This window comes from Bacillus rossius, chromosome 1 (assembly GCF_032445375.1).
Source record: "Bacillus rossius redtenbacheri isolate Brsri chromosome 1, Brsri_v3, whole genome shotgun sequence".
NCBI classification, from domain to species: Eukaryota; Metazoa; Arthropoda; class Insecta; order Phasmatodea; family Bacillidae; genus Bacillus; species Bacillus rossius.
The window spans coordinates 94,184,449-94,204,996 of record NC_086330.1 but is presented as its reverse complement, the minus strand read 5'-3'; the positions used below and the strand labels follow the sequence as shown (position 1 = coordinate 94,204,996).

The window sequence follows — 20,548 nt, the reverse complement described above, 5'->3', positions numbered from 1 at the left end:
CTAATCAAGGTTTTCTAAGAAAATTTGGTTCAATGCAGAGGTCACAAAATTCAACAATGAACCAACCTCTTTGTCTAATTGCCAGCCTATTTGGCTGTTGTCTTTTCAATTAATATTTTACAAAACTTACATTTAACTATTTACATTGGCATAAAACCGCAGAAACATAGAATCTTATTACTCAACTGGGTTGGGCCAAACTACCCTGCCCAAAATCTACAAGTCATTGTGTCATATTAGTGGCTGTTTTGTTTGGCTACAGCGGTAACCGTTTGCAAACTTGAGCAGGCTACAGAACCCTCGGAACCTGGCTCTCTACCAGGTGGGGTCAAATTAGCCTGCACACAGTTAGCAAATAACTTTTTTCATCTCGCATCAATAACATTTATATGACTAAGCAACAATTCAACTGAAAGCAAATGGACATTATTACCCACCTTACATGGCTTTTTTACATGTGGGATTATACTAGCCTACCTATGACATTTCCAACTATTTTTTTTACATACAGATGACTTGAGATTTTTGCAAAAACTCTAAAATATATAACCATCTTTTATAAAGCCATTTAATTAATTTTTTTAACCCGAGATAAAAATTGTAATCGATATTCTTAGTATTTTACAAAGGTTTAGGACATTAAGCCTGTCATTGGGGAATTCAACTTACAAAGCGCACATATAAGTTTATAGTTATCTGAGGTGACTACCTCCCATCTCTCATTTATGTCTTTTAAACACCTAAAGTGAGCCCATCTGCAACACATATCGCACATCACCCATCGTTCTATATCATTTGTTCTAGTGTCCTTGTTGCCACATTTAAAACATACGTTTACAACACTGTCAGATTGTTTCAAAACTGCCTGTTGCAACCATGCTCGCTCCGCCTCGGGTGAAAAATTTTCAGAGAATGTTCTTATTTTTAAAATGCAAGCTACATAGAATACAACAAACACACCACAATTAACTGCATCGTTCTGTAGTGGTATTTTACTGCACACAATTTCTTCTTTCCAGTTGTTCACTTCAATTTGATTATTTGTCATTTTATTTCTCACCGTTAGAAATTTCACAAATTTATTTGTACACACTTTGTTAAGTCCCCCAGTGAATCCAGATGGTGTATCACTTTCTTCTGAATGTTTGCAACTAGTAAACTCCAATGATTATTATTCTTAATATATGGTAATATCATCCATTCTTTAGTATGAAGCTGTCCAAAAACATCTTCATACCATTCCCGGTTCCAATTACTCCCACTTTCTAAACAGAGATTACCTACATATATCGGCACAAAACAAACTTTGTCATAAATTACCCTATTGATTTGTTGCAATAATCTCAAGTACACCGCAATTCCAGCATCTACTGCATTTTGAGATAATAACCTGTCAGTCATGTATGTGAAGTAGTCAGTGCATCTAAGTTTAATAGTAAATTTGCCCATCTCAAAACGACTCACTACAATATCATTCTCTACGCTGTAATAATGTGTATTTAGAAATAAGCCATTATGCATAGCCTTTTCGTGAGGGTAACCACAATCACTTATCTCATGCCAATCTTTAATTTTTCCTGTTGTCTTCGCCAGTTCGTTAATCTTGTCCCTCAGAGTTTCCCGAAATGCATCTGCATCAAACTGAACAGCAATAGACAGATTTTGTACTAACCTTTGCATGAAAAATACAATGAATATACCGCAGTTATAACCATCATGTTGTATGGGATGGCTTGGAGGGTTTATGACTTTCCACCCATCCAAATCAATAAAGTCATTTGTGTAGATCTGACGTTCATGCATAATATCCATAAATTCTTTGAAAAGTTTTTGTCCTAAATTTTTGTTTTTGTAGCCAAAAGAATTAAGAAACTGGAATTCTTTGCGCACAAAATTTGCTACTATTAGTGTCCAATGGTTTCCAGAAACGTGTGCAGGTATAAACACTAACTTTTTACCTCCAAGTTTTACTGTATTCTTTTGTCTTGACGTGATTCTGGATAAGCTGTCAGTTGCTTAAATAAATTGCTGGGAAAATAAACCGCATCAGATTTAGACTCGCTGAAAACTAAAGCAACGCTAGCATCAATAGCTGCATCGGACAACCATTCTTTATCGTCAAGTGTATTGAAATCTGATTTATTTAAATAATTACTTCCATACATAACTACAGTGCTACTGTCAACGCTGGTTCTTTGTGGAAATGTTTTTTCGTTGGAATCTTTGTTGCTTTCTGTGGTTTGCTCCTGAGATTTTAAAAATGACATGTTAAAATACGAATGTACTGGATCTGCCCTCCGTTTCCAAACTTCCTCCACTGTTATGTCATCTGGGTCATCTGGGTCATCACTGCAGGACTGTTCACAATCAACCTTGGTTCTTTTTAAGTTTCGCGTAGTAACTTTTTGTGTCTTTTTACGTTTTGTTACTTCCTTCGGAATGTCATTAATCAGGGTTTTGCAAATGTTTTGAATACGCTCACAAAGATAGTCCAGGAATCGACCGAGCTTATGTCGTCTATTGCGAGGGAAAATTGTATGTTTAACTTGGTTGAACCATTGTTCTACACTTGCATTGCTGAACCTCGCCCTTCCCACAGTTGGCAAGATACTACTCCACATTGGTACAAATGGCATGTATTGTTTAACAATAAACAAAGCAAACTGTGGACAGTAAAACTCATTTTCTGTTTCATTATCAAGGTGGATCAACCGCGAAACAATGTCATCATACTTCTTTTTGAATAACAAGTAAAAAGGACTATCGTAAAACACTCTTTCACCAAGCTCCCCAGATTGAAGACATTCTTCCGAAGCAGTATAACATTCCTTTTCACAATTTATGTTTGACAGGTCTGAACAATTTCTCAGGAATTGCATTGCTCTTCCCACTTCTGCTGTCACAGTCTTTGATACCAACACAGTCATCATATTTTCAAACCTATCAATCAGTGTTTCTAAATCAGGTGATGTCATTAGAACACACACTTTCCATTACGAAAACTTTAAGTTTGCCTGTTATGTCACGTTTCTTTAAATTGAAGGCTATGCGGTTGACGAAATGACTGCAGCAGATGTGCAAAGTACACATGCAATTCAAATGTGAAATTGTTTCACCACAACAAACTCTGAAACACATATCTAAGTAAGCGAAAACAGTCATAGAATTAAATGCCAGCAGTGTGCTTTTGATCAAAGCTAAACTGAAATCAGTAACAATTCTGGGAACAACAGGCCATTTCCAATTTTTGTGCATGTAATGTCTCACTTGAAGAAGAAAACATGTCAGTGAAGCAGCATCTTGACAAGAAGAGATTATTTCGAAAATGGGAAGTATTGTATTGCGTACGTTTATTACAGCAGCATAGTAATAAATTCGGCCTGTTTTATGAGGTGATCTGATCAAAGAACCAGTAGCATCTATATACAAATTACTGATGGACTGTTTGAATTTACGAAGTACATTCAGCTGCTGTGTGGAAAACATTAAGCATCCTAGTGGCAAAGTGATGTAGCGCAAGTACTGGTCCTTGTTATTCAATTTAGAAAAAAATTTTTTTAAAAGGTCAACAATGTCATTGCGATCCATATCATTTTGAGACAGGGCCTCAGAGCTGATTTTTTGAACAACACTTAAACTTTTCACGTCCTGTAGATTACCTCGCGCAGCAATGTCTAAATCCATTTCTCGCACCTTACTGTACCTAAAAGCTGTCGGATGGACAGTTAGCAAGGCATTTCTCCATTTTTCGCGCAACCAGCCTCGGACTTGGCTGGTTTTAAGTTCAGAGTGATTTTGACGATTGGAGTCAACTGGCCTGGTTTTAACAGTTAATACAGGAAACGCGTCAACATTGTACTGCAATTCCACTTTATAAGATTTGTCGCAGGTTGCATCAGTACATTTTACATAATCAAAAAATTTGGAAATGCCTTTCAATTTTTGAAATCCCTGAAATTTAAAAACACATGTTATTCCCAGCTTGTTTAAAAGTATATCGCGTAAAATCTGATGAATCTGACTAACATGAGGAAGTGTGGGAAGTGAATCGGCAGAAAGTTTAGGTAAAACAGAGTCGTCAACAACACATTGGGCCACAAACTGAGAATATGGCACCTTAGGCCTCCGTTTATTCACTGTTGCGGATGGAGAAATGTGCATCTCGTTACATACCAAATCCGTTTCAACTGGCTTGGAGATGGCGGATTCCAGTGGTATGTTTTGTACAGAAATGGGTTCACATTTATCCAATAGAACAGGAACGTCTTCGGGTAAGGATGAATCTGCACTAGCGTGGTTTTCATACTCATTTCCGACTACGGCATCATTGGCCACGACTGCAATACTACGAGATATCATGTCAGTAAGCATGTTTCTAATGTTTCCATTTAAAGACCATTTCCGATACAGTCGCACGATATTTTTCTTACATTTCTTCCAACCTATTTCTGTACAAACATCATACCAGGGAGATAGTCTGCCACAGCCAAAGCAATCAACATCATTAACATTACTAACACGTTGTGCCAACGCCGAAGCAATGGCGAACTGAATGTCGCACTTATCACCAGGACCCTCACATTTTAAACAGTAAATATCCCGAACTTTACCAACATTTTTCTTCCATCGCATGTACAGTAATTTTTCCAAATTTTTGCCTTCGCTACCCCGCAACTTTTTACTTTCGTGGCCCCAGAAGTGAACGACTGCTTTGCCCCAAACATCAGATCGCAGTGGAAAGTCACATTGCACATTTTCAAACTCTGAATGCGAAAGTAGAAACGATGCCAAATCATTTGCACTTACCTCCTTCTTCGATGGGCCGGGATTAGATTCAATGCCTGATGCGAGAAGAGAAACTGCAATCAAAACCCAGACGCAAAATCCCCCTCGGATCAGATCGCTGGTCTCATAATTACCACAATTTACTTGTGGATTCCTGCATCTTGCCCCATGTAGGCCAATTCGCACGCGCCACGTGGCGAGATCCACGCCCATGATTGAGAATGGACGACAGTGCTACTCTCATTAACTACTTCCGCCGACTGAGGCCTATTCCACGGCACTTGGCTTGCACCATAGAGTAAATATTGAGTCGCACTACCACCGTAAACGACAAAAGCACTGCCGTCGGTTGTGCAATAGGGTACTAAAAATAAATAATTACATCTGTTATTTTATTGTGTGTCCAAAAAAAAAGGAAAACCTTACAATTGCTGTTCAGAATTAGATTCTCATTAAAAAATATAAATGAATGCATAGCAGGACATGCATAATATTGTGCACACGGCCTGTGCGCAATCGTTTAACAATTGTAATCTTACTGTTAATTTTAGCCAGTGAAATTTTGCGAAGCATTCAACTTGTTTTGGTAGTTGTCGCAATTAACAACTTCAACTATCAACTGAAATTCCGTATACTATTTGTTTATTATTGGAACAATTTATTTAGAATCTGTTAAAAATCTCGAAACATTATTTTATATGCATAATATGCTATTGACTTTTTCTATAAGTAAAAGAATAAATTTGTAATGAAGGAATTACACCTAACTTTCGTACCTAATATGTCAACAATTTCTTGCCGCATGATCTCTATTAAATATATACAGTTCTGTATACTCGCCTAAATAGCACCCTACTCTTCTCTAATTGGTTGTTGTGCCATGCATCAATAATTTAAATAAAATATATTCATTTCACTCCCTCTCTCACATGCACAAAGTTTCGAAAAAAAATAAAGTTTTCTGTTAAATACCTTAAAAACAACACTTTGGACACCCTAAGAGGGTCTTGTGCAACGGATACGTTGTAAATCCTTCCAAATTTATTTTTTATTTATTAAGGACACCTGTAGGAACACCCCTATATACCATTTGTATCACTTCCAGCGGCAAAAAGTGATGTAAAAAATTAATGTTTGTGATAATTTCGTTAAAAACCACACTTTGGAGGCCCTAGGAGGCCCTGGAGAGTCTCGTACGGGGCTTACCTCTGGAAATTAATATGTTTTTGTTAGAAGGATCATAGAGGAAAGGTCCTATGTACCTGCCGTGGCGTTACGTGTAGGCCAAAGTTTCGAAAAAAAATAAAGTTTTCTGTTAAATACCTTAAAAACAACACTTTGGACACCCTAAGAGGGTCTTGTGCAACGGATACGTTGTAAATCCTTCCAAATTTATTTTTTATTTATTAAGGACACCTGTAGGAACACCCCTATATACCATTTGTATCACTTCCAGCGGCAAAAAGTGATGTAAAAAATTAATGTTTGTGATAATTTCGTTAAAAACCACACTTTGGAGGCCCTAGGAGGCCCTGGAGAGTCTCGTACGGGGCTTACCTCTGGAAATTAATATGTTTTTGTTAGAAGGATCATAGAGGAAAGGTCCTATGTACCTGCCGTGGCGTTACGTGTAGGCCAAAGTTTCGAAAAAAAATAAAGTTTTCTGTTAAATACCTTAAAAACAACACTTTGGACACCCTAAGAGGGTCTTGTGCAACGGATACGTTGTAAATCCTTCCAAATTTATTTTTTATTTATTAAGGACACCTGTAGGAACACCCCTATATACCATTTGTATCACTTCCAGCGGCATAAAGTTATGTAAAAATTAATGTTTGTGATAATTTCGTTAAAAACCACACTTTGGAGGCCCTAGGAGGCCCTGGAGAGTCTCGTACGGGGCTTACCTCTGGAAATTAATATGTTTTTGTTAGAAGGATCATAGAGGAAAGGTCCTATGTACCTGCCGTGGTGTTACGTGTAGGCCAAAGTTTCGAAAAAAAATAAAGTTTTCTGTTAAATACCTTAAAAACAACACTTTGGACACCCTAAGAGGGTCTTGTGCAACGGATACGTTGTAAATCCTTCCAAATTTATTTTTTATTTATTAAGGACACCTGTAGGAACACCCCTATATACCATTTGTATCACTTCCAGCGGCATAAAGTTATGTAAAAAATTAATGTTTGTGATAATTTCGTTAAAAACCACACTTTGGAGGCCCTAGGAGGCCCTGGAGAGTCTCGTACGGGGCTTACCTCTGGAAATTAATATGTTTTTGTTAGAAGGATCATAGAGAAAAGGTCCTATGTACCTGCCGTGGTGTTACGTGTAGGCCAAAGTTTCGAAAAAAAATAAAGTTTTCTGTTAAATACCTTAAAAACAACACTTTGGACACCCTAAGAGGGTCTTGTGCAACGGATACGTTGTAAATCCTTCCAAATTTATTTTTTATTTATTAAGGACACCTGTAGGAACACCCCTATATGCCACGTCTGTCACTTCCAGCGGCAAAAAGTTATGTAAAAAATTAATGTTTGTGATAATTTCGTTAAAAACCACAATTGGAGGCCCTAGGAGGCCCTGGAGAGTCTCGTACGGGGCTTACCTCTGGAAATTAATATGTTTTTGTTAGAAGGATCATAGAGGAAAGGTCCTATGTACCTGCCGTGGTGTTACGTGTAGGCCAAAGTTTCGAAAAAAAATAAAGTTTTCTGTTAAATACCTTAAAAACAACACTTTGGACACCCTAAGAGGGTCTTGTGCAACGGATACGTTGTAAATCCTTCCAAATTTATTTTTTATTTATTAAGGACACCTGTAGGAACACCCCTATATGCCACGTCTGTCACTTCCAGCGGCATAAAGTAATGTAAAAAAATAATGTTTGTGATAACTTCGTTAAAAACCACACTTTGGAGGCCCTAGGAGGCCCTGGAGAGTCTCGTACGGGGCTTACCTCTGGAAATTAATATGTTTTTGTTAGAAGGATCATAGAGGAAAGGTCCTATGTACCTGCCGTGGTGTTACGTGTAGGCCAAAGTTTCGAAAAAAAATAAAGTTTTCTGTTAAATACCTTAAAAACAACACTTTGGACACCCTAAGAGGGTCTTGTGCAACGGATACGTTGTAAATCCTTCCAAATTTATTTTTTATTTATTAAGGACACCTGTAGGAACACCCCTATATACCATTTGTATCACTTCCAGCGGCATAAAGTTATGTAAAAAATTAATGTTTGTGATAATTTCGTTAAAAACCACACTTTGGAGGCCCTAGGAGGCCCTGGAGAGTCTCGTACGGGGCTTACCTATGGAAATAATATGTTTTTGTTAGAAGGATCATAGAGGAAAGGTCCTATGTACCTGCCGTGGTGTTACGTGTAGGCCAAAGTTTCGAAAAAAAAAAAAGTTTTCTGTTAAATACCTTAAAAACAACACTTTGGACACCCTAAGAGGGTCTTGTGCAACGGATACGTTGTAAATCCTTCCAAATTTATTTTTTATTTATTAAGGACACCTGTAGGAATACCCCTATATACCATTTGTATCACTTCCAGCGGCATAAAGTTATTTAAAAAATTAATGTTTGTGATAATTTCGTTAAAAACCACACTTTGGAGGCCCTAGGAGGCCCTGGAGAGTCTCGTACGGGGCTTACCTCTGGAAATTAATGTTTTTGTTAGAAGGATCATAGAGGAAAGGTCCTATGTACCTGCCGTGGTGTTACGTGTAGGCCAAAGTTTCGAAAAAAAATAAAGTTTTCTGTTAAATACCTTAAAAACAACACTTTGGACACCCTAAGAGGGTCTTGTGCAACGGATACGTTGTAAATCCTTCCAAATTTATTTTTTATTTATTAAGGACACCTGTAGGAACACCCCTATATACCATTTGTATCACTTCCAGCGGCAAAAAGTGATGTAAAAAATTAATGTTTGTGATAATTTCGTTAAAAACCACACTTTGGAGGCCCTAGGAGGCCCTGGAGAGTCTCGTACGGGGCTTACCTCTGGAAATTAATATGTTTTTGTTAGAAGGATCATAGAGGAAAGGTCCTATGTACCTGCCGTGGCGTTACGTGTAGGCCAAAGTTTCGAAAAAAAATTAAAGTTTTCTGTTAAATACCTTAAAAACAACACTTTGGACACCCTAAGAGGGTCTTGTGCAACGGATACGTTGTAAATCCTTCCAAATTTATTTTTTATTTATTAAGGACACCTGTAGGAACACCCCTATATACCATTTGTATCACTTCCAGCGGCAAAAAGTGATGTAAAAAATTAATGTTTGTGATAATTTCGTTAAAAACCACACTTTGGAGGCCCTAGGAGGCCCTGGAGAGTCTCGTACGGGGCTTACCTCTGGAAATTAATATGTTTTTGTTAGAAGGATCATAGAGGAAAGGTCCTATGTACCTGCCGTGGCGTTACGTGTAGGCCAAAGTTTCGAAAAAAAAATAAAGTTTTCTGTTAAATACCTTAAAAACAACACTTTGGACACCCTAAGAGGGTCTTGTGCAACGGATACGTTGTAAATCCTTCCAAATTTATTTTTTATTTATTAAGGACACCTGTAGGAACACCCCTATATACCATTTGTATCACTTCCAGCGGCATAAAGTTATGTAACAAATTAATGTTTGTGATAATTTCGTTAAAAACCACACTTTGGAGGCCCTAGGAGGCCCTGGAGAGTCTCGTACGGGGCTTACCTCTGGAAATTAATATGTTTTTGTTAGAAGGATCATAGAGGAAAGGTCCTATGTACCTGCCGTGGTGTTACGTGTAGGCCAAAGTTTCGAAAAAAAATAAAGTTTTCTGTTAAATACCTTAAAAACAACACTTTGGACACCCTAAGAGGGTCTTGTGCAACGGATACGTTGTAAATCCTTCCAAATTTATTTTTTATTTATTAAGGACACCTGTAGGAACACCCCTATATGCCACGTCTGTCACTTCCAGCGGCATAAAGTTATGTAAAAAATTAATGTTTGTGATAATTTCGTTAAAAACCACACTTTGGAGGCCCTAGGAGGCCCTGGAGAGTCTCGTACGGGGCTTACCTCTGGAAATTAATATGTTTTTGTTAGAAGGATCATAGAGGAAAGGTCCTATGTACCTGCCGTGGTGTTACGTGTAGGCCAAAGGTTCGAAAAAAAATAAAGTTTTCTGTTAAATACCTAAAAAACAACACTTTGGACACCCTAAGAGGGTCTTGTGCAACGGATACGTTGTAAATCCTTCCAAATTTATTTTTTATTTATTAAGGACACCTGTAGGAACACCCCTATATGCCACGTCTGTCACTTCCAGCGGCATAAAGTTATGTAAAAAATTAATGTTTGTGATAATTTCGTTAAAAACCACACTTTGGAGGCCCTAGGAGGCCCTGGAGAGTCTCGTACGGGGCTTACCTCTGGAAATTAATATGTTTTTGTTAGAAGGATCATAGAGGAAAGGTCCTATGTACCTGCCGTGGTGTTACGTGTAGGCCAAAGTTTCGAAAAAAAATAAAGTTTTCTGTTAAATACCTTAAAAACAACACTTTGGACACCCTAAGAGGGTCTTGTGCAACGGATACGTTGTAAATCCTTCCAAATTTATTTTTTATTTATTAAGGACACCTCAAGGAACACCCCTTTATACCATTTGTATCACTTCCAGCGGCAAAAAGTGATGTAAAAAATTAATGTTTGTTATAATTTCGTTAAAAACCACACTTTGGAGGCCCTAGGAGGCCCTGGAGAGTCTCGTACGGGGCTTACCTCTGGAAATTAATATGTTTTTGTTAGAAGGATCATAGAGGAAAGGTCCTATGTACCTGCCGTGGCGTTACGTGTAGGCCAAAGTTTCGAAAAAAAATAAAGTTTTCTGTTAAATACCTTAAAAACAACACTTTGGACACCCTAAGAGGGTCTTGTGCAACGGATACGTTGTAAATCCTTCCAAATTTATTTTTTATTTATTAAGGACACCTGTAGGAACACCCCTATATGCCACGTCTGTCACTTCCAGCGGCATAAAGTTATGTAAAAAATTAATGTTTGTGATAATTTCGTTAAAAACCACACTTTGGAGGCCCTAGGAGGCCCTGGAGAGTCTCGTACGGGGCTTACCTCTGGAAATTAATATGTTTTTGTTAGAAGGATCATAGAGGAAAGGTCCTATGTACCTGCCGTGGTGTTACGTGTAGGCCAAAGTTTCGAAAAAAAATAAAGTTTTCTGTTAAATACCTTAAAAACAACACTTTGGACACCCTAAGAGGGTCTTGTGCAACGGATACGTTGTAAATCCTTCCAAATTTATTTTTTATTTATTAAGGACACCTCAAGGAACACCCCTTTATACCATTTGTATCACTTCCAGCGGCAAAAAGTGATGTAAAAAATTAATGTTTGTGATAATTTCGTTAAAAACCACACTTTGGAGGCCCTAGGAGGCCCTGGAGAGTCTCGTACGGGGCTTACCTCTGGAAATTAATATGTTTTTGTTAGAAGGATCATAGAGGAAAGGTCCTATGTACCTGCCGTGGTGTTACGTGTAGGCCAAAGTTTCGAAAAAAAATAAAGTTTTCTGTTAAATACCTTAAAAACAACACTTTGGACACCCTAAGAGGGTCTTGTGCAACGGATACGTTGTAAATCCTTCCAAATTTATTTTTTATTTATTAAGGACACCTGTAGGAACACCCCTATATACCATTTGTATCACTTCCAGCGGCATAAAGTTATGTAAAAAATTAATGTTTGTGATAATTTCGTTAAAAACCACACTTTGGAGGCCCTAGGAGGCCCTGGAGAGTCTCGTACGGGGCTTACCTCTGGAAATTAATATGTTTTTGTTAGAAGGATCATAGAGGAAAGGTCCTATGTACCTGCCGTGGTGTTACGTGTAGGCCAAAGTTTCGAAAAAAAATAAAGTTTTCTGTTAAATACCTTAAAAACAACACTTTGGACACCCTAAGGGGGTTGTGCAACGGATACGTTGTAAATCCTTCCAAATTTATTTTTTATTTATTAAGGACACCTGTAGGAACACCCCTATATACCATTTGTATCACTTCCAGCGGCATAACGTTATGTAAAAAATTAATGTTTGTGATAATTTCGTTAAAAACCACACTTTGGAGGCCCTAGGAGGCCCTGGAGAGTCTCGTACGGGGCTTACCTCTGGAAATTAATATGTTTTTGTTAGAAGGATCATAGAGGAAAGGTCCTATGTACCTGCCGTGGTGTTACGTGTAGGCCAAAGTTTCGAAAAAAAATAAAGTTTTCTGTTAAATACCTTAAAAACAACACTTTGGACACCCTAAGAGGGTCTTGTGCAACGGATACGTTGTAAATCCTTCCAAATTTATTTTTTATTTATTAAGGACACCTGTAGGAACACCCCTATATACCATTTGTATCACTTCCAGCGGCATAAAGTTATGTAAAAAATTAATGTTTGTGATAATTTCGTTAAAAACCACACTTTGGAGGCCCTAGGAGGCCCTGGAGAGTCTCGTACGGGGCTTACCTCTGGAAATTAATATGTTTTTGTTAGAAGGATCATAGAGGAAAGGTCCTATGTACCTGCCGTGGTGTTACGTGTAGGCCAAAGTTTCGAAAAAAAATAAAGTTTTCTGTTAAATACCTTAAAAACAACACTTTGGACACCCTAAGAGGGTCTTGTGCAACGGATACGTTGTAAATCCTTCCAAATTTATTTTTTATTTATTAAGGACACCTGTAGGAACACCCCTATATACCATTTGTATCACTTCCAGCGGCATAAAGTTATGTAAAAAATTAATGTTTGTGATAATTTCGTTAAAAACCACACTTTGGAGGCCCTAGGAGGCCCTGGAGAGTCTCGTACGGGGCTTACCTCTGGAAATTAATATGTTTTTGTTAGAAGGATCATAGAGGAAAGGTCCTATGTACCTGCCGTGGTGTTACGTGTAGGCCAAAGTTTCGAAAAAAAATAAAGTTTTCTGTTAAATACCTTAAAAACAACACTTTGGACACCCTAAGAGGGTCTTGTGCAACGGATACGTTGTAAATCCTTCCAAATTTATTTTTTATTTATTAAGGACACCTGTAGGAACACCCCTATATGCCACGTCTGTCACTTCCAGCGGCATAAAGTTATGTAAAAAATTAATGTTTGTGATAATTTCGTTAAAAACCACACTTTGGAGGCCCTAGGAGGCCCTGGAGAGTCTCGTACGGGGCTTACCTCTGGAAATTAATATGTTTTTGTTAGAAGGATCATAGAGGAAAGGTCCTATGTAACTGCCGTGGTGTTACGTGTAGGCCAAAGTTTCGAAAAAAAATAAAGTTTTCTGTTAAATACCTTAAAAACAACACTTTGGACACCCTAAGAGGGTCTTGTGCAACGGATACGTTGTAAATCCTTCCAAATTTATTTTTTATTTATTAAGGACACCTGTAGGAACACCCCTATATGCCACGTCTGTCACTTCCAGCGGCATAAAGTTATGTAAAAAATTAATGTTTGTGATAATTTCGTTAAAAACCACACTTTGGAGGCCCTAGGAGGCCCTGGAGAGTCTCGTACGGGGCTTACCTCTGGAAATTAATACGTTTTTGTTAGAAGGATCATAGAGGAAAGGTCCTATGTACCTGCCGTGGTGTTACGTGTAGGCCAAAGTTTCGAAAAAAAATAAAGTTTTCTGTTAAATACCTTAAAAACAACACTTTGGACACCCTAAGAGGGTCTTGTGCAACGGATACGTTGTAAATCCTTCCAAATTTATTTTTTATTTATTAAGGACACCTGTAGGAACACCCCTATATATTATTTTGGTCTGTATATATCTTGGAGGAATTTGGGTCACCTTCATTTGTGAAATACGCAATATAAAACAACACTTTGGTGGCTTTCAGAGTACTTGGGACAACCTGTATGTTGGTTTACACAGTAAATTTAATTTTTATTTATAGTAAACAGATGTATTTATGTTATCTTGTAACTGCTTCAACGTTATGACTGCTCATTCTCTTGGAAAACAATTAAAACTTGGATGGTAATTGCCGTATTTGCGTGGAATGACTTAGGCTGTTGTTGTTCCAAGCTCTCAGTTCCGGGCGGCCGGATAGAGCCGCAGGATAGAGCGAACTTCAGCCCAGTCTAAAAAGAGGAAATTCTGTAGGGCATGAAAACAAAATACTCATCACTATTTTAATTACACAAAACTTTTATTTTGTATCGTTTTAATAATTTACACATACCTAATTTCGTCAAGCGGAAACTTAAAGTAAAATTAATTATTATTATCTCTTCTCTTGTTGTACCAGTAGTTAACACAACACGTAGCCGAATCAGGCATGTTTCATAACAGTCAACAGTGATTTATAAAGTAGTTCATGAAATCATTGATATTATTTAACGAGATTACTATTTCAACATGATTGAAACAAAATTTCCTTAGAAAGTTTTTTATTAAACCTAATATTACTTAATTCAACGCCGACGCCATTAATTATGGTGTTGTTGGTTAAACAAGTGGTTCAACATGCCAACGAAAATTTGTTTATTTTCTTTTAAGTAAATATATTAATTTCATTTCAACAATACCAATTTATGCCATAAACTTGATAAAATGTTAAAACAAATGTAATATTTATTTAATCAACGTGGTATTTTGATTAAAATTTTCGTGCTCAGATGTTGGATAAAACTGTATAGCAACTGGAAAAATGCGATTGCCTTGCCCTATGAAGTGTCCCCCCCCTGCCGTATTGAAGCCACTCAGACGATATTCATCTAACCACTTGATCAATGTTTTTAAGTGCTTAACTGCCACACCTAAATGCACATTTACGTTTTGCCATACCTTACTGATGGTGTTTATTTTGACAAGAATATCGTACCACACCACAAGAGTATGTAGTAATTTCGTTTTCTAACGATTGACACTCACTTATTAAACCACAGTCTGTGTTACTCTTACGAAGACTTGACAAAGCATCACAAACATTGCTTAGCTGATACCTCACAGCTTTTACAGATTCAATTCTGCACTCCCATTTGGTTTCGGAAAGAGGTTTGAGAGAAATGTACATGCGACTTCAGAATACCCCATCGTTCACTTGAGCAAGAGAAAACTGTGTACAGTCTTTGCAAAAGACCAAAAAATGTCTGCGCTTGAGCACAAGATGAAGCAGCATCTCCCAATACAAAGTTCCAGCTGTGGCTTCCACACGGTACAAAGAATGCAAGAGGATTTATGTTGAGTAGCCTTCTTTGTACACCGCTCTTTTCCCCACGCATGTAAGCACCATTTGACGCCGACCGCCAATGCTCCTCTGTCGCATAGACCGCTATGCCTCATCAGCATCTCGTAAAAACGTGTGCACCGAATGCGCTAGTGCGCGCATCAAAGTGCAGTGCGTGCGACGAGGCGAACACCATGCAACGAGTGCTGCACCGGCGGAAGGATCCGGCCGGGTGTGGCATGTCCCTCCGCCGCACTACAACAAATTATTTTAATTATGTTTTCTACAGGTTTTATTAAACATTATTTTCCATTAATTAATAATTAAGTCTTTGCAAAATCATGTTTCACTGTGCGATTTGTCCCGAACCTGGCCGGTTCAAATTCCCGCGAAATTCACACGTTTCCGCGGGAGGGCTGTCGGGGGAGGGGGGTCGCGCGCGGCGACACAGTCAGTGCCCTTCCGGGAGCTCGAGAGGCCGGCAGCCTGCGCGCAACGCGGAACCTTCAACCTTTGCATTCACCGACATGTAGTTATCAATAGTGTAATTTCTTTTCAACCTTTTACGTACAGTTCCGCGGTCGGCCTAAATTTACCATGAGGTACTTAACTTAATTCAATCAGTGCCCCAAGATGAGTGTTCTACATCATACGTAAGTACTGTGGGGAGATTATGTGGATTTAAGTCGGCGCTTCACGCCCAACCTAGCCTACCGGCTACATAGTTTTGGCCCGCACGGGGCAGCCAGCAGGCGACGCGTGCCATCGAACTTTATAACGATTCAGTCCCTGGGACATACCTAGACACCACGTAGAGTCGCCGGAGACACGGGCCTACGTGATGCTAGCCCAGTTTAAATAGAGTTAGGTCATAGTGTAGTGTATTGTGCGTCAGAAATCATGTGCCATATCAGAGTGTATTTTTTGTAACTATCGCATCACGTGTACAAGTCCGCCCCTCACGCGCATAACAATCGTGAGCCGCCACTGAGGAAGTGAGCTGCGCGTGTGACTAGTCGCGTCGGGCAAACAGTTACGGCCAGAACGGGCAGCACCATGTATTGGGCTATGCTGTATTAAATTCACCAATTATCTTCAGAAGCTTTGTGTTATTATTCAGGCGTCCCGAGCGGCCATAACAGCTCGGGGGGCCCTACTGCGTTGACCCCTACCTCTAGCCACAAGGCCGAACCTTCCCTGAGATCTCGAACTGAACAAAAATCACGTCTAAATAATCAGAGGTAGCGGGGACGGCGTCACATTGTCATAGCCTTGACCCTTACAGTTGACAATGGACAAGCCTAACTCCTCCAATTAGAATAAACTAACCATCGCCTATCTTGCACTTCACCATTTATAAGTGTTTTTATATGTGTGTCTGTAAAATATAAACCACTTTCATTTTTGGGGTAAGATTTATTGTATACCCTCACGGGGGCGTTTTGAACTATTTAACTAGTTATTTAACTGTATTTAACTAGTTATTTGTAACACTTAATTGTTTAGGCCATAAAAAAAGGTCACTCACAGTTACATTGGTAGGTAAGGTATCGATTTCCTCACGGATGTCGAAGTCCGCATCGTTATCCTGTAATGGCACATGTGAAGATGATGACGTCGACTCAGGGTACATCACCTCGTTGCTTCCGAAAGGTGTGGCTGTGGCTACTGAGTCCTACCTCTGCAGCGACAGTAACTTCTTCCTCTGCCATCGTTGAATCTCGCACGCACAGATGTTCAGATGACGCAGACATATACTCGGAACACAACACTTCATTGTTTTTCAGGGGAGATTCACTTTGGCTACTGGGTATTTTTATGTCTTTAACTTCTGTTAATGGTATTTAATCTTGAATGCGCAACTGTTCCTTATCTCCAGTAATTTTATCAGTCTTTAAATATTTTGTTAAAGAACCACTTAATTTTTTTTCAAGTTCTTTGGGTGTTTTCAATTTTTTTCTGTTTGGAACTGCCAGAATCATATTTCCTACCAAAGTCACGATCAAGAGAGGTCATTGTAAATTAATCTGACTGAAACTAACAAATAAAAATTTCAGCCTTGAATATGAAACTGTCTAATTGAAAATAACTATCCCCATTAATAAATATCATTGAAAGTAGTTACAACAAAATAACAGGACGAACGAATAGAGATTCAAAATGTGCACTGCACGATACATGACTTAATATTTCCACTGATCTGGCGGAACACTGCAGTAAAAAAATCGGTCTGTAACGCGTACGTTCACACCCCCTCCACTTTTGAATATCTTAAAAGGGAAGGGATGGCTAATTATCAGCCGCTGACTGAAGTCACGTAAATTTAGAAGGTTGAGAGGAAGTTTAGGGTTTACATAGCGACCTATACTTTCAATTCCTTTGATAACTGGCAGAAGTAATATATATATATATATATATATATATATATATATATATATATATATAAAGCACAACTGTATGTATTTTTCACCACCCTTCCAAAGAGATATATCAGAGGAAAACGACACTCAGAGCAAAGCCTTGTTGTCGCTGTATCTGTGATAACTGTGACCTGAAGCAAACACTAATCAGCATCGCCGGCTGGCAAGTGTCCCATATTGCCAACCCGATTATCTGACACTCGTCCCCTGCATGTTGCGGGTAATACATATAAAATAGGTTCTAATAAACATTAGGGGTGCACACCTTCCATGACAGGTGCTAGGGTGAAGGCAGACGCGGGGCCCCACTAGGCGCGGGGCCCTGGGCGATTGCCCGGGTCGCCCGGCCCTGGATCCGCCCCTGCACTGAGGGACCTACCTGGTGGCGCATACATGGAGATTAATTTAATCTGTTGTCTATTAATAGTTAGATTGATACCTATAGCCTCAAGGTGTTGGAAATCTGGGAGCTGGCAGGCAGAATTCTTTACACTACTGTGGACAGCAAGGGCTACTCCACCGCCTCGTGCGTCTCGATCGCGCCTATAAATGACATAATTTAATATTGTCAGCCTGTCTGTCAGAGTCAGATGCGTTTCGTTTATCGAAGCTATTTTTATTTTATATTTATCCAGGTGGTTGATAAATTCCGATAGTTTGTTTTTAATGCCGCGTGCATTCCAGAAGAGGAGGGAATGTAACTTAAGACTAGTGGCTGTGTGTGTGCTGCAATTCGGTGCCGAATTATTGCTGGTCATTGACGACCCCAGCAAGCGCACACACGCAATCCATGGTGGCACGTATTTTGTCGGCCATGGATTTGGAGGTGTCTAGCCAGATGACTAGAAGTTGGCACAGAGGACCGATGGCACACTGCAGTTGGGCGTTGCCTCTGATGGCCTCGTGGGAGTGGATGACCGCCTGGATGTCCGCGAGCTGCGGTGCCTGGGCGCTGGTGGACGGTGTCGGCTGGGCAGTTGGCAGCTCTGGTGCTGCATCAACCGCCATTGCTGCTACGGGTGCGGCCTGCGGATGGGTGGGGGCTGGCGTTCTCTTCGCCGGTGTGGGAGCTGGCTTGGTGGCTGCCAGCTTGTCCTGGGCGGGCTGTCGGGGCCTGTCCTGGGTGGGGCGCGGGGGCTTTCCTTGGCCATTTTTGTGGCCCGTGGGGTTCTTCTTGAACCCCTTCTTCCTCTGCCACGGGTAGTTGGCAAACACTGGGTAGTCCAGCTCATTGTGGCTGGGCTCCCAGTGCTGCTGCAGGGGCGCAAACCGGCTCCCGCTGGCCTGCGCCAGATAGTCGCCGAAGCACGGCAGCGGTGGGCCCCAGGGGTTGCGTCTTGGGGGGGCTTGATGTCCCTGCGGTGCCTGCTGTTGGGGCTGGGGCTGGTTGGTGGCGCGCGTGCTGTCGCGCATGTCGCGGCGGGACTGCTGCTCCCGCTTCTTTCGCTCTTGGGGGGGAAGGTGCCTCCGTGTCTCCTTCTTGTATGCACTGCACCCCTTGAAATTGGCGCAGTGCGGTTCCTCGCAGTGAGCACACTTTTTGTTCTCCTGCTGGCCCCCGTGCGGGCATTCAGTGGCGCAGTGCGGGCCGCTGCACCATCTGAAGACTGGTGCCGCGCTGCAGCCTTTGCCCATGTGGTTAAATCGTTGGCAGTTGCTGCACTGCGCAGGGCCCTTCAGTCGCCTGTAGTCGTCCATGCGAATCCGCATTCCAGCGAATTCGCGCAGAGCCTGTATGTTGGCGGAGTCGCACGACTGCGGCACCTCAATGACGAGGGCGTCGCACTTCTCCCGCCTCCGCCTGTTCTCCAGGAACTAGTGGTTCTGGACGGGCAGGTTCAGTGCGGCGAACTCCTCTTGAAGGAAGTCCGTCGGTGTGTGACGGTGTACGCCGCGCAGCACGAATTTCTTTGGCACTTCGTGCTGTTGCAGAAGCACCGAATGCTGCGCCCCAATGGCCTGAAGGGCCTTAATCGCGCGCGTGTAGTCCGCGATGGTGGCGGTGTGGACCATGAGTTCATCCTTCCCGCGGTTCGTGCAGGTGAATCGCTCGGTGAGGGCATTTTTGAGTGCATGGTACACTCGCGGGTATTGGTGCCCCTGGTCAAGGAACATGTAGAGTGGCTTGACGCGAGGGGCCTTGGGCACTGTTGGTTGGGGGGGGGGGGGGCGGGGCCCGCCTGCTCGGTCGAGGAAGAGGCCGCCATCTCGTGGTGCGACCTCTTCGCCTTTTTCGTGGCGACTGTCTGCCAGTCGCCATTGGTTGCTTCCTCCTGAGGGGAGGGCATTGAATCGTCCATCTCAGTCATTGTCAAGTCCGTGCCTCACACTCTAGCACACCCACTGACCGTCCCCCGGGGCTAAGTTAGCCGGATTCAGGCTAGGCTGTAGGGGATCTAACTCCCCGGGTGTCACAGAGCTCGTTGGTCGTCAATACCTTAATACATTTACCTTCACAGCACAACTGTTAACGCCTGTGCGCACTAGGCACACAGGCATCTTTCAAGGATCGTCTGCTGCCAGCCGTGATAGCACTGAGAAGTGCTATCAACAACTGAACAAGCTAGACCGCTGGAGCTGCTCCGGGACACGTCCGTCCTCCGACTTCCTCCAGCTCTCTTGGCTTTTTTTTCCTAACCTAACTAATTACTAAGTGTATTTGGGAGGGGTCTGGGTAAGGAAGACTAAGTGCGTCTCAGGCCGAAGCCTATACGCTCTAAGCATGCAGGTTATGAACCATGCAGGAGAGGAAGCATGCATCATGTGCTAGGAGGGGATTGGCCAGCCATGGCAACGTTTTAGCCATGACTAACTCCCCTCACTGACTATTCTAAGTTAAAACTAGATAAGTTGGGCCCAGGTAAAACCTGCATAGACACAAGGAAAACCCTGGGCACTGACATGCGGGATGCAAAATTTCATGCATTAATTACAAGCAGGTTGGTTACAGGAAACAGAAGGATGGTTCTGGAAGAAGAGTTGGACAGAGTAGAAAGACTACTAAGCAAATGGGCGGGAGCTTGGACATTTTGTCCGCATTTAGTTTGGTGGCACTGGTTGTTTCGGGGGCGACTTTAGTCATTTCCCACCAGGCTGCCAGCCAGCCTAGCTCTCTTGGC

The 20,548-nt window shown here is 41.1% G+C and overlaps 1 protein-coding gene across 1 annotated transcript in view; it reads right to left on the bottom strand.

Moving 5' to 3' along the window:
* The window catches only part of LOC134540228 (uncharacterized), an 83,185-nt gene extending 67,534 nt beyond the window's left edge, over positions 1–15,651 (bottom strand). The window contains exon 1 of the mRNA XM_063382854.1: positions 14,023–15,651. The gene's annotated coding sequence lies outside the window, so the exon portion shown is untranslated. The remainder of the gene's footprint in view (positions 1–14,022) is intronic.
* Between the last annotated feature and the right edge of the window lie 4,897 nt (positions 15,652–20,548).